Source organism: Triticum aestivum, chromosome 4D, assembly GCF_018294505.1.
Source record: "Triticum aestivum cultivar Chinese Spring chromosome 4D, IWGSC CS RefSeq v2.1, whole genome shotgun sequence".
Lineage (NCBI taxonomy): Eukaryota > Viridiplantae > Streptophyta > Magnoliopsida > Poales > Poaceae > Triticum > Triticum aestivum.
This window is the reverse complement of record NC_057805.1, coordinates 493,818,758-493,833,048: the sequence shown is the minus strand read 5'-3', so window position 1 is coordinate 493,833,048 and position 14,291 is coordinate 493,818,758.

Here is a 14,291-nt window from a genome sequence, read left to right as displayed (position 1 = left end):
TAGCAAACGAACTACACGATCTTTTGTGCTATGCTTAGGATTGGGTCTTGTCCATCACATCATTCTCCTAATGATGTGATCCCATTATCAACGACATCCAATGTCCATAGTCAGGAAACCATGACTATCTGTTGATCAACAAGCTAGTCAACTAGAGGCTCACTAGGGACATGTTGTGGCCTATGTATTCACACATGTATTATGATTTCCGGATAACACAATTATAGCATGAACAATAGACAATTATCATGAACAAAGAAATATAATAATAACCATTTATTATTGCCTCTAGGGCATATTTCCAATACAAACAACTTCGAATTCATAATATTTAATCCAACACAAGGAACTTCAAAGAGTTCCCCAAGGTTTCTACCGGAGAAAGTAGGACGAAAATGTGCATCAACCTATATACCTAGATTACCCTAATGTCACCACAGGAATCCGCAAGTTGATTGCCAAAACATATATCAAGTGAATCAATAGAACACCCCATTGTCACCACGGGTATCCACATGCATGACATACATCAAGTTTTCTCAAATACAAAATATTCAATCCGATAATAGTGAAACCTCAAAGGGAAAGAATCATTTTTTCACAACAAGATAGAGAGGGAGAAACAAGACCATATGAGCCAACTATATTAAGAAAGCTCGTGGTACATCAAGATCGTGCTAAATCAAGAACACGAGAGAGAGAGAGAGATCAAACACATAGCTACTACTACATACCCTCCGCCCCGAGGGTGAACTACTCCCTCCTCGTCATGGTAGCCGTCGCGATGATGAAGATGGCCTCCGGTGATGATTTCCCCCTCCGGTAGGGTGCCGGAACAGGGCTCTAGATGGGATCTCTTCGGAACAGAGGCTTGCGACGGCGGAGCGGATGTTCTAGGTTAACTTTCGTTTTTTTCTATATATGAATTTTTAGAATTGGAATCACGCAAAGAAGGGCCACAGGGGGCCCTAGTGCCTTATGGGGCCATTGTGAGTCTTCGAGTACTCCCCCGAAGCCTCCTGGGTCCCTTTCCTTCTAGAAAAAATTGTTAAAAAGTTTCGCTGCATTTGGACTTCATTTGGTATGGATTTTCTGGAAAACCAAATGCAAGCAAGAAACAACAAATGGCACTGGGCACTTGGTCATTATGTTAGTCCATGAAAATCATATAAAAGTCATATACAAGTGAACCAAAACCGTATAAAATTATTGTAAACATGGCATGAATACTTCATAAATTATAGATACGTTGGAGACGTATCAGCATCCCCAAGATTAATTCCTGCTCGTCCTCGAGTAGGTAAATGATAAAAGAAATAATTTATGAAGTGTGAATGCAAGCATAGTGCATAAGTTTGATCAATGATAGGTCCAAACACTTTTTCTAGCATCATTATATATCACAAACAGTAGCTCATTTCATAAAACTTTTCATGATCAAGTAGCAATCAATTCACATGTGGTTCAAACAATGCATCCTCTTGAAACTTAACAACCTATGTTCTTAGTCACCAAACAATCTCAATTTAACTTAGTGTAAGAAAGAGGTCCACATACTCAATTATCATATAGTCTTCTATGCTTACTAGTACTCAAAGCATATTTTTAGAACAAATAGCATCCATCGAACACAGAGAAAGATAGGGGCTTAATGTTTCGCCTCCCAACTCATTTATCATAGAGATAATTGTCAGCATTAATAATTCATGATCAAATATATTTGAATGACAATATGTTACGGGATCTTTCACCACCACATGATGCTTGCCAACTAAAGAATATGTTGGAATAAGAAATTGACTCAACAAAAATAAAGTTAACAGAATAAGTAAAACATAATCCCTTCACAGATGGAAGTATGGATTTGCAGAGGTGTCAGAGCTTATTGCTTAAAACAAAGATGAATACATTTTGAGTGGTGTGCCTTTCCTGTCAACGTCACGACCGAGAATTCTCAATATCTTCCATGCTAAACACATTATCAGCGGTTCCCAAGCATAAAGGTAAAGTTTACTCGCCCTCAACCATTCGAACACAAGCCATGGCTAGCCGAATCTTTGGGTGCCCTCCATACAATCAACTTTCTGGCGGAGTTTGTTTCATTATATTTTTCTTTTCATTTTGATTACATGACTGAGCATCGCAATTACCAACCTCTCTCATGCAATGACAAGCGAATAAACACTCATCATGAGAATAATCCATTTAGCAGGGAAGATACTGACCATCCCCTGTCACTCCATGAGCGGTACGGACACACAAAGCATATGTTTATTTGAAGATTTAGAGATGGCACATGCAAATATACTTGGAATGGTAGGGTAATACCGTATATAGGTAGATATGGTGGACACTCATGGAAAAAACTTGGCTCAAGGATTTTGGATGCATAAGCAGTATTCCCGCTTAGTACAAATTTTTTGGCTAGCAAAACATTCTAAACAAGCACCACATGTTGGAGGATCCATAACAATATAACTTTGATGCAAATATACCCAACCATAACTCATTACATTGTCTTCGTTGTCCAACTTCAACTAATTTGCTCAAGTTTGAAAATAATTGATGGGTTCACAATCATAAAAGATGTCCAAGATAATATATTTGTATGTGAAATTTCTCTTTCATATACTAATCATTCATGAATTGCTTGTATGACCAATATTGTGATTGTCAACTTTCAATAAATTTTACTGTATAAACCCAATGTGAAACTACTACTAGGCATGATACAAGTATATACAGCACATACAATTTCAACTTTATGATATTCAATTCATTCAACAATTTACTCTGAGGATATAAGTGAAGCACAAGAGTAAATGACAAACTACTCCAAAAGATATAAGTGAAGATCAATGAGCAGTCAAACAATTAAGTAGCTATGTGAGGACTCTCTCTCATTTCAAAATTTTTAGATCTAAATATTTTATTCAAATAGTAAACAAAACGAAATAACATTCCAAGAATAGCATATCTCATGCGAAGAAGCAAAAACTTAGGCTCAACCTATACTAACCGATAATTGTTGATGAAGAAAGGTGAGATGCCTACCGGGGCATTCCCAAGCTTAGATGCTTGAGACTTCCTGGAATATTAACTTGGGATGCCTTGGGCATCGCCAAGCTTGAGCTTTTGTGTCTCCTTAATTCCTCTCATATCACGGTTTCCCTAAATCTCAAAAACTTCATCCACACAAAACTCAACAAGAATTCATGAGATAAGTTAGTATAATGCAAAACCTTATCATTCTCTACTATGACAAATCAAAAAAATTATAATTTAACATTGCATACTAACTGCCTCTGCATATTTAATACTCCTGTCCTTAGATAGAATCATTAAACAAGCAAACATATGCAAACATAATAACAATCTGTCTAAACAGAATAGTCTGTAAAGGATGAAGAAAGATTCATACTTCTTTAACTTCAAAAATTCTGAAAAATTACCACATTGTAGAAAAATTGTTAGATCTTACTGTGTAAAATTTCAGGATTTTATCACGTTCTGACTTTTCTGAAGAATTCATACAATAATAGGAAACCTTTTGTTTTCAAACAACAACTCATATACTTGCAAATTGAACATGGTAGAGGCTATACTTGTCAATTTTATTGAAATAAAAGATACAAAACATTATTTTAAATAAGAACAATCAAATCCTAATAGAAGAAAATGACGTTCCAAGCAAAACACATATCATGTGGCAAATAAAAATATAGCTCCAAGTGAGGTTACCGATAATGTTGGAAACGAAAGAGGGGATGCCTTCCGGGGCATCCCCAAGCTTAGACGCTTGGGTATTCCTTGAATATTACCTTGGGGTGCCTTGGGGATCCCCAAGCTTAGGGTATTTCCACTCCTTATTCTCCTCATATCGATATCTCACCCAATATTTGAAAACTCCAATCACACAAAACTTAAATCATTGGTGCAGAGACCTGCTATACGAACGGTTTTTAACCCCTTTCTGCGACGACATTTGGAACCGTCGCCAAGTGAGTGTGGGTGATAGGGGGGTCCTTCCCACATGACCCAGAAACCGTCGGGGATAGGCCCTCCTGGCACACAGGCTGGGGGAAAATGAGCTCGTGTGCGATCTGGCGAGGCATCGAAACCCAATTGTTTCCGTTCGTATGTACATCCCACATGGTGAATCCTAGAAAAACATTTCCGTTCGTATGTATATCACACACAGTTTTTTGTGTGGAAACGTTTGTCCAAGGTGGCCTAACGCAAACAGTTCTCTACCGGAAGCCGTGTGTGATTGTTAGTTGATCGAACACGCCTACTTTCTAGAAACCGACGAGTTGTTTGAGTTCATCGCCCATGGTGCTGTCTGAGTAACGTCTGCAATAAAAACCCCAAAAAGCAGGGTAATTAGCCTATTATTGATAATCCATGTACTAATCAAACTAATATTTCTTATAAAACACACCAGATATTTCATATCCGTATAACAGCAACCAGGATTTCATAATCGAATTACATCAGATAGCTTCGGCACTCAGTTATGCCATTACACAACATCACCAAGTTTCACATGCAACATCAAAAACCTTTGGAAAGTAGCATCATACACGGTAAATAGACAGATGAATCTCATCTGGGAAACTACAGAAGCGGAAGGCAAATATTGAGCCTTCAGTGATGTTGAATGTCCTTGCAACTTTAGGCCAGTGGCTATGGATAATTGCCCGCCCAACCTTCGTCCTCTTCAGAAAGACTTCAATATTGTACCGTGGGTGTTGAATGAATACCTTCCTCGCCTCTTGACCATGCAGGTGGTTTGAGAGATAATCATCGGTGAACTGCTTTGAAAAGTACTGAAAACAAAGATATGCATAAATCGCTGCTATAAATTTTGAAATGGCGCAAGGGGTAAAAACAAGGTAATAGAGTTAGTACCATCCTATAGTTGACTGATGTCTTCTTCATTGTGCAAACAAAGATCTTGTTGTTATTCGTCGCAAGTTTCTTCATCCTAACAATCTTTGAGTTTCTTGACTTGACTGATATTCATGGACATCTCGTTTCCCCATATGCAAAATGGGTCGAACAATGGGTCTAAGCCTCTGATAGCAGGACCTACATGTGCAAGACCAAATTGTAAGAAACCTAAATATTAGAATGATTCCTGCAACTGCACAATAATGTGCTATTAACCAAAGGACCATGCTTGAACAAACCTCGATGGTAAACCGCAGTGTCTCCCATTGTTTCCCTGCAACACACATAAGGAAGATCTTGATCAGGTTAACAGAGAGTTGCCATACTATCAGTAGAATATGTATTGAGTACAGCCAAATTCGATTTATTTCACATGCATAACAATACAAAATTGTACCCACAGCAAATGAAAATCAAATTCCAGAACTAAACCAAATAGTTAAATGGACAACAGACCAAATGAACCAAAATAGTTAACTGAGCACGACATTGCAGAACAGAAACATGTACTAGAAGATAAGACAATTGACAAAACAAAGAATGCTTGAGAACACTACTACGAAATGTAGCAATTGTTGGACCAAACTATTAACTGAACATTACATTTCAGAGGACCAAAGTGTTAACTGAACATTACATTTCAGAGGACCAAATTGTAAACTGAACATTAGATTGCATATTAACATTACAGAGGAAAAATCACTAGAAGGCACTGGCGGTGGCCTCGAGAAAACAACACGAACTGTATTTTAAAGTAGACAACCACGTGGCGGTGTCGACGGTGGCCTCGAAGACGAGGCGCTCCTCCAAGATCTCGCAGTCGGCTATCATGGCAGCCATAGCGACCTCGTGCGCGCGTGCGGCCGCGATTTGCTTCTCCGCTACCAGATGCTACTGAGCTCCACGTTATACTGCGTGCAAAATGGCTGTGGATGGCGCTTAATTGGAGGAGGGGGACAGTGATTTCGGCGAAGGTGTCGCGCCGTCGGTCGGGGCATGTGGGACGGGAAAGGAGGAGGATGATGTGGTGGGGTGTGGATTACCTGAACATATCGACGAGGCCGCAGCAAGAAGAAGGGTCGGTGGCGAGGAGGCCCCGTAGCAAGAAGAAGGGCCGCCGACGAGGAGGCAGCGCTGCAAGAAGAAGGGTCACCGGCGAGGAGGCGACTGAGGGAGTCCTGGACTGTGGGGTCCTCGGGGAGCCGACCTATGTGACATGGGCCGGACTGATGGGCCGTGAAGATACGAGATAGAAGGCCTTCTCCTGTGTCCGGATGGGAGTCTCCTTTGCGTGGACGGCAAGCTTGGCGTCCGAATGTATAGTTTCCTTCCTTTGTAAGCCGACTTGGTACAACCCTAGTCCCCTCCGGTGCCTATATAAACCGGAGGGCATAGTCCGTAGAGACAATCACAATCATACAGGCTAGACATCTAGGGTTTAGCCATTACGATCTCGAGGTAGATCAACTCTTGTAACCCCTATACTCATCAAAGTCAATCAAGCAGGAAGTAGGGTATTACCTCCATTAAGAGGGCCCGAACCTGGGTAAACATCGTGTCCCCTGCCTCCTATTACCTTCGATCCTTAGATGCACAGTTCGGGACCCCCTACCCGAGATTTGCCGGTTTTGACACCGACATTGGTGCTTTCATTGAGAGTTCCACTGTGCTGTCACTAGAAGGCTCGATGGCTCCGTCGATCATCTACAAAAATACCGCCATGAGGGAGACTTTTCTCCCGGCCAAATTTTCGTATTCGGCGGCTTCGCACTGTGCGCCAACTCGATCGGCCATCTGGAGCAGATCGACATCTACGCCCCTGGTCATCAGATCAGTTTTAGAAATCTGAACTATGTCGCTGACATCCGAGGAGACTTGATCTTCCAAGGGTTCGTGGCCGCAATCACCGCTCTGGCCTTAGATCCAGAGCGCACCACCAAGTCCGAAGACGGGAGTTTAAAACCCGCCGAACTCTCTGCAGCTATAGAGCGTGACACCAGAGAACCGGGGGGATCGCATCACCGGCATGCCTGGAGTCACGCCAGGCTTCCTCTATCCTCATGGAGCCGGACTCGCCTCCGGACACTAACTCCAAACTCTCGAGATCCGTGTCATATGAGCTTGGCCAGGGAACTTCTGTCCTGCCCTGCTCCACGGACTCTCGCTTCCCTGTCCAAACCTCACTCTTAAACGAGGCCCTGGACTTAATGCAATCTCTCGTCATTATAGAAGAATCGCTGCGAAACTACGCCCAGCCCACACTAGGGGCTGAGAGCAGAGAATTTTACGTCCCACCCACCACCCACTTCATAGCCACTGTTGAGGACTTAACCGACATGCTCGATTACGCTTCCGAAGACATCGACGACATGGACGACGATGCCGGAGAAGAGCAAAGCCAGAACCCGCCGTTTACCGGACGCTGGACGGCCACTTCCACATATGACGTGTACATGGTGGACACACCCAAAGGGGATGACAGCGATGGTGGGAAGGATCCAGTCGAGGACAAGCCTCCCGTGGCACCACCAAAGCATCAACGTCAGCGGCGCCGCTCGAAATCGCGTCGCGAAAAAGACAGCAATACCGGCACCAGAGACAATAATACTCCGGATAACGCCGAAGACCAAGAAGCCCCTATCGAACCAACATCCGAGCATGATGATTGGGAGGATGGGAAAGTCAACCCCGACGATCCTATCGGGAACGAGGTCTCGGAGGATAGTAACTACTTACCGATCTCCGAAGAGGACGAGAGCCTCAGCGATGAAGATTTCATCGTGCCAGAGGAACCCCTCGAACAAGAGCGCTTTAAGAGCCGGCTAATAGCCACTGCAAGAAGCCTGAAAAAGAAGCAGCAGCAGCAGCTTCAAGCTGATCGGGATCTGCTCAATGACAGATGGACTAATGTCCTGGCAACCGAGGAATACGGCCTCGAACACCCAACTAAGAGTTACCCGAAGCGCAAGCTGCTACCCCAATTCGACGATGAGGCCCCAGAGCCTATACCGCCAACGCATAATGCCGCCGACGGACCTGACCGACCACCACGTGGCCGGGACAGAGTGGCAACACAAGCCGAACACTAGACTGCACCACCCCGCCATAAAGGCAGAGAGACAGCTGCTGCAGGATACACTTATGACCTACGACAGGACCTGGATAATAGAGCCGGTCAGACCAGATCAAGCTATGGATCAAGGGGTCATGCCCCAGTGCGAGAAGACGGCCATCATGCCTGGCGCGACAAGCACACCTTCACCCGGGCCAAAAGCCGCATACAGACTCCATCTGAACTGCGTCGCGACGTTGCCCGATACAGAGGCGCCGCACACCCCCTATGCTTCACCGATGAGGTAATGGAGCACTAGTTCCCGGAAGGTTTTAAACCCGTGAACATTGAATCATACGATGGCACAATGGATCCCGTAGTATGGATTGAAGACTTTCTTCTCCACATTCACATGGTTCGCGGTGACGATTTACACGCCATTAAATACCTCCCCCTAAAACTTAAGGGACCAGCTCGGCACTGGTTAAACAGCCTCCCAAAAAACTCTGTTGGAAGCTGGGAAGACCTGGAGGATGCCTTTAGAGACAACTTCCAAGGCACTTATATCCGGCCTCCGGACGCCGATGACCTCAGTCACATAGTCCAGCAGCCTGGAGAGTCAGCCAAAAAAATTTGGACCCGGTTCCTAATTAAAAAGAACCAAATTGTTGATTGTCCGAATGCTGAGGCTCTAGCAGCCTTTAAACACAGCATTCACGATGAATGGCTCGCCTGACACCTCGGCCAAGAAAAGCCGAAGTCCATGGCAGCCCTCACATCACTCATGACCCGCTTTGCGCAGGCGAAGATAGCTGGCTAGCCCGTAGCAGCAATAGTACGAGCGACCCTAGCACTTCTGAAGCCAGAAACAACAACGACAGGCCCCGACGCAACAAAAACAAGCGTCGGAGTAACACTGACAATGCCGAAGACACGGCGGTCAACACATGATTCAGTGGCTCCAAACCCGGTCAGCTGAAGAAGCCATTCAAAAGAAACAAAGACGGTTCATCTAGCCTGGACCGAATACTCGATCGACCTTGCCAGATTCACGCCACCCCTGACAAGCCTGCCAACCATACCAACAGAAGTAGTTGGATCTTCAAACAGGCCGGTAAGTTAAACACCGAGCACACGGGGAAAGGGTCGCCCAGCGAGGATGACGACGAGGAGCCTCGCCCACCGAACACAGGGGGACAGAAGAAATTTCCCCCCGAGGTCAAAACGGTGAACATGATATACGTTACTCACATCCCCAAGAGGGAGCGCAAGTGCGCGTTAAGGGACGTCTATGCGATAGAGCCAGTCGCCCCAAAATTCAACCCATGGTCAGCATGCCCGATCACTTTCGATCGCAGAGACCATCCGACCAGTATCCGTCATGGAGGTTCAGCCGCGTTGGTCCTCAACCCAATTATCGATGGATTCCACCTCACGAGAGTCCTCATGGACGGCGACAGCAGTCTTAACCTTCTCTATCAGGACACAGTCCGCAAAATGGGTATTGACTTGTCAAGAATCAAGCCCACCAAAACCACCTTCAAAGGAGTAATACCTGGTGTACAGGCCTGCTGCACGGGCTCAATCACATTGGAGGTCGTCTTCGGTTCGCCGGACAACTTTCGAAGCGAAGACTTGATCTTCGAGATCGTCCCTTTCCGAAGTGGCTATCACGCACTGCTCGGACGAACTGCGTTTGCCCGCTTCAATGCGGTCCCGCACTATGCCTATCTAAAACTCAAGATGCCAGGACCACGCGGTGTTATAACAGTCCATGGAAACATGGATTGCTCCCTCCATACTGAGGAACACACCGCGGCCCTCGCAGTGGAAGTACAGGTCGGCCTTATCAAGCCAAACTCCACATTGGCAGTCAAGCCCCCGGACCCTGTCAAACGAGTCCGGACTACCCTGCAGAATGACAGTCCAGCTCGTTAGGAGCTCAATTAGCAATTCGGCCTCTATCTTAGCCCCAACCGAATTGCGGCGTATGTACCACGTGCACATAACTACGCACTAAAGGTACCATGGGCGATGATGGAGGCATATCAAGGATAAAATCCACAATATGGCTCAACCATACCTGGACCCTCATATCTACCTTTTTCTTATCTTTGTTTTTTCAGGTTCCCTACAACCCACATCACCTTTTTATGGTGCCAAGGGCCCTTTTCCCGGCCCCTTATGAAAATCTGCTCAGTGATCCTCTCAAAGGATCACACACCAAGGCGAAAAGCAGCGCAGATGTATGGCAGAGTATCTAAAGGATCTTTAAAGATCACCTCTTCCCCTTTTTTAGTACCTGTGCACAGCTTTCCCTTGTGCTCGGCATGTCAAATAGCCTCGACGCTTATAGCATTATCTGTACAAATATGTTTTGACGTACCAATCAGACTATAATGGAAACAATTTTTCGCCCAACCTATTTGGTACTGGCTTATTTCTTAATCTGTATTCCCTCTTTTCTTTAGTCCGATTGTCATGCACACCTCGGCACAACTTAAATCGCCAGGGGCTCCATTCAGCCGCGTACACTTCTTCAAAATACAATAAGTCCGAACACTTTTTATAGTACAATTCGGCGTCCCGAATATAGCATTATATGCATCAGCTCCGAATCATGTCTTTGGTCAATAGTTGGGTTGCTCGACTCCTGTGATTACTACCTTACGTTCTGCTTGCGCGGCTAATGTAGTAAAGGGAGAACTACTGTGAGTGTGTTTTTGGCTCATCCGGATAAACACCTCAATAGAGAAAGCCTAAAACTGACTGTCATGATGCGGCGAGAGCTGGTCAGCTATTCGGCGACTAATTAAAAAATCTCTTGCGATTTTTTCCGCATTATGCGACGAACCGGTCTTCACCGGGACGGGTGTCTACAACACCCATGTTCGGACCATCGAGCAATACCAAGGGCTGCGCCTACAATCTTATTGTCAAACTCCTATGGCTAAGTGAGAGTAATAAAGCCGCATAGTCTGATTGACTGGTTCACCGCACTAACACCTCCTTCAAGGACCAGGTCGTTGGGTTAAGTGTGTTTTTGTGCTGTTCCGAACACCCCCGTACTATCTACGTGAGGGGCTGAAGCCGACGACTGGCCAACTCTCAGATTCAATAAATAGCCGCAACGGAGGGAAAATAAAAACACGAAAAATATTATACAAACGACTTGTTTTCATAAATACAAAGTTTGGGCAGCACAGATACATTCATTCAAAAATGATGTCCTTCAAATACTGGCCCTCTACAATGCGGGATCCTTCAAGGACGTCTTCGAAATACTGCTCCGACGTACGGTGCTCCTTGCCTGCGGGTGGTCCCTCGGTTGCAAGATTGGTGGCATTCATCTTCGCCCACTGCACCTTGACACGGGCGAAGGCCATCCGCACACCTTCGATATAGACTGACCGCTTTATAGCGTCAAGCCGTGGGTAGGCATCGACTAGCCGCTTCACAAGCCCAAAGTAGCTGCTAGGTATGGGTTCGGCTGGCCAAAGATGGACTATAACGTCCTTCATGGCCAGTTCGGCCACCCTATGCAGCTCGGTCAGCTGTTTCAGCTGATTAGTGAGGGGCACAAGATGCTCTCGCGCAAGGTACTGCGACCAGAACAGCTTCTCTGTTGAGCTCCCGTCTTCGGCTTAGAAGAAATCCGCAGCATCAGCAATACTTCGGGGTAGATCCGCAAACGCTCCTGGAGAACTTCAAATGCGTGTCTGTAAGGTGTACTTTCTCCTGACAAATTTTCTATGCATATTAAAGGCCTTACCCGCCGCGATCTATTTGGCCTCTCGGATCTCCCGACAGGCGCCTTGGGCTTCAACCCGGGCGTCCCTCGCACTTTGGAGCGCCGTAGCAAGTTCAGAGTCTCGATCCGATACCTTGCGCTCCAAGGACTCACATTTGCTTATAGCATCCTTGAGCTCTTGTTGGACTTCATCCAACCTCGCTTCATGTTTTCGGCGGGCGGCTCGCTCCTCGTCCGCCTCCTTCCTGGCCTCGGCCAGCACGCTCTTGAGGGCCTCGACCTCAGACGCGTCAACTATGAGCGTAATCATAAAGCTCATTTAGATAACAAATCGGAACTCATATCATTTCAGATATGCTTCGGTATCGCATACCTTGCTTTTCCTCCAACTTCCGCTTTAGTTTGGACACTTCGGCGGCATGTGAGGTTGCCGCTAGCATCGAAGCCTGTTCATCAAAAGAGACATATATGTTAGCTCCTGCGAAGCATTATTCGATCCTCTGTTCGGCCTTTCTTCGCGAATACCGAACAGAGTCTCAGGGGCTACTATCTATACACAGGCATTCCTTTTGCAAACAGCCAAATAGAGGTTACGTCACATACCTCAAAGCCTGTTAAAAGGTTGGTATAGGCTTCGTTCAATCCGTTTTTAGCGGACCAAACCTTTTCAACCACCGTACCCATAAGGGTACGGTGTTCCTCCACAATGGAAGCACTCTGAAGCACTTCCACCAGAGTGTCCGGCGCCTCCGGATTGATAGAGGACGCTGGTGGAGATGGCGCGCCCCCTTCTCTCGAAGGAGGCTGCTCACCCGATTCCGGAGCCATATGGATCTCTGGAATAATATTCGGTTGGGGGCCGAATTGAGCATGGCCCCCGTCGCCGGTCTCCATAGGGGTCGATTTCTCCCTCTTTTCGGCAACAGAGGTATTACCCTCCGTCGCCACCTTCACGGCCTCCCACACCTTCCCGTGACCTGGAGAGGTTCTTCGGGACAACACTTCGGTGTTGTCCGTAGCGGTGGGTGGAGAGACCTGCGGAGGCGACTCGCTCTCCATAGCGTTCGGCCCTAGCGAGTTCCCAAATGACGAAGATCGTTGGGGGAGATCGCGAGCCGGGCTGGAACGTGCAATTCAATATGTTAGAACCACAAGGCATGAAACCAGATATATGAACGGTGTCTTTTGATACTTACGATCCGGCCAGGGGCTTCGGCTTGGGGTGCCACTCGGGGATGGCATCGGCATCCGTTTTGGAATCATCCGAAAGGAGAGTTTCCCCTTCTTGCACGCCTCCGCCTCTAGATCCGTGGAAGCCGCCCTTTTCTTCTTTCCCCCCTTAAGGGGAGAGTTGCTCTCTTCCTCCTCTACATCTTCGTCATGAGAGGAGAGAGTCTAGGTGTCTTTGGACACGATGTCCGAAGCGCCCTTACTGCGGAGGCCACCTCTGGTCTCCTTGCTCTTCTTCTTAGCCTTCTTTTCTGGCGCCTGATACGGCGCCGGCACCAGCATCCTCGTCAATAGAGGAGTGGCTGAGTCTTCGGGCAGCAGAGCAGGACATTGGATCCGCTCCGCTTTCTTTGTCCAGCCCTATGGGGAGGATGAAAAGCTCAGTATATTCCTTGCATTTACAAATTGAGGTCATCAGAAAACTTACGGGAGTAGCCGGATGAGTGCCTGTGCACAGTCTGGACAACAGACCCAGGGTTTGTTGCACCGACAATCGCTGGCGTGGGCATCCTCCATTGGAGCGGCATAGGAGCTTGGCTACATCGCTCATGGCGGCAGGAACCACGCGTGCGAAAAGAAGAAGCGGCAGAGAGATGAATAAGGGTATCTCCGAAGCGGACCCGTAAACCACCCGCAACCGTCCGGACCGCGCTGTCCAGACCGCTGAAACCTTCCAACGTGGTCGTGTATCAGTCTGTGGGATATCCCGGACACGATTTCTCCCGCAAAACGGAGACAAAAGTGAGGGAGCTTTGCGGGAGTCAGGACACGCGAAATGTACGAATCCGACACCCGAGGCCCACCCAAAACCCTTCCCTGACCCAGCAACTCCATCCTCCCCATTTTCTCTCCTTCCTTCTTTCTCTCTTGTCGTCGCCGCCGCTGCACCACCCCGGCCACCACGCCACACCCCTGCCAGAAATCTGCGTCTCCATGACCTCCGGCGATCCAGCAGGGATCCCCGCCACTTCTCCGTCTTCGTTCAACCTCCTGTCCTCCGACCACCCCGTCAGGTACCATCCTCTACCGTGCCCGGCAACTGTTCATTGAATCGTCGGAGTTGAAAACAGTTGTCCCTTCTTCTTTGTAGCAATGGATTCTAATTTGAAGTACATATACGAGCAGTATGTTGAGCCATCCGACGGCTCGTCAGACGAGGAGGAGTCTTCCGATGTGACGGCTATGATGCAAGCGGTCCTTCAAGACGCGGAGCATGCGGAGGAATATGTTCTCAATTTCAAGGGCTCGATCAAGGGTCATCAAGTGCTCAACCGCAACAGGGTGCACGACCATTTGACACTGATG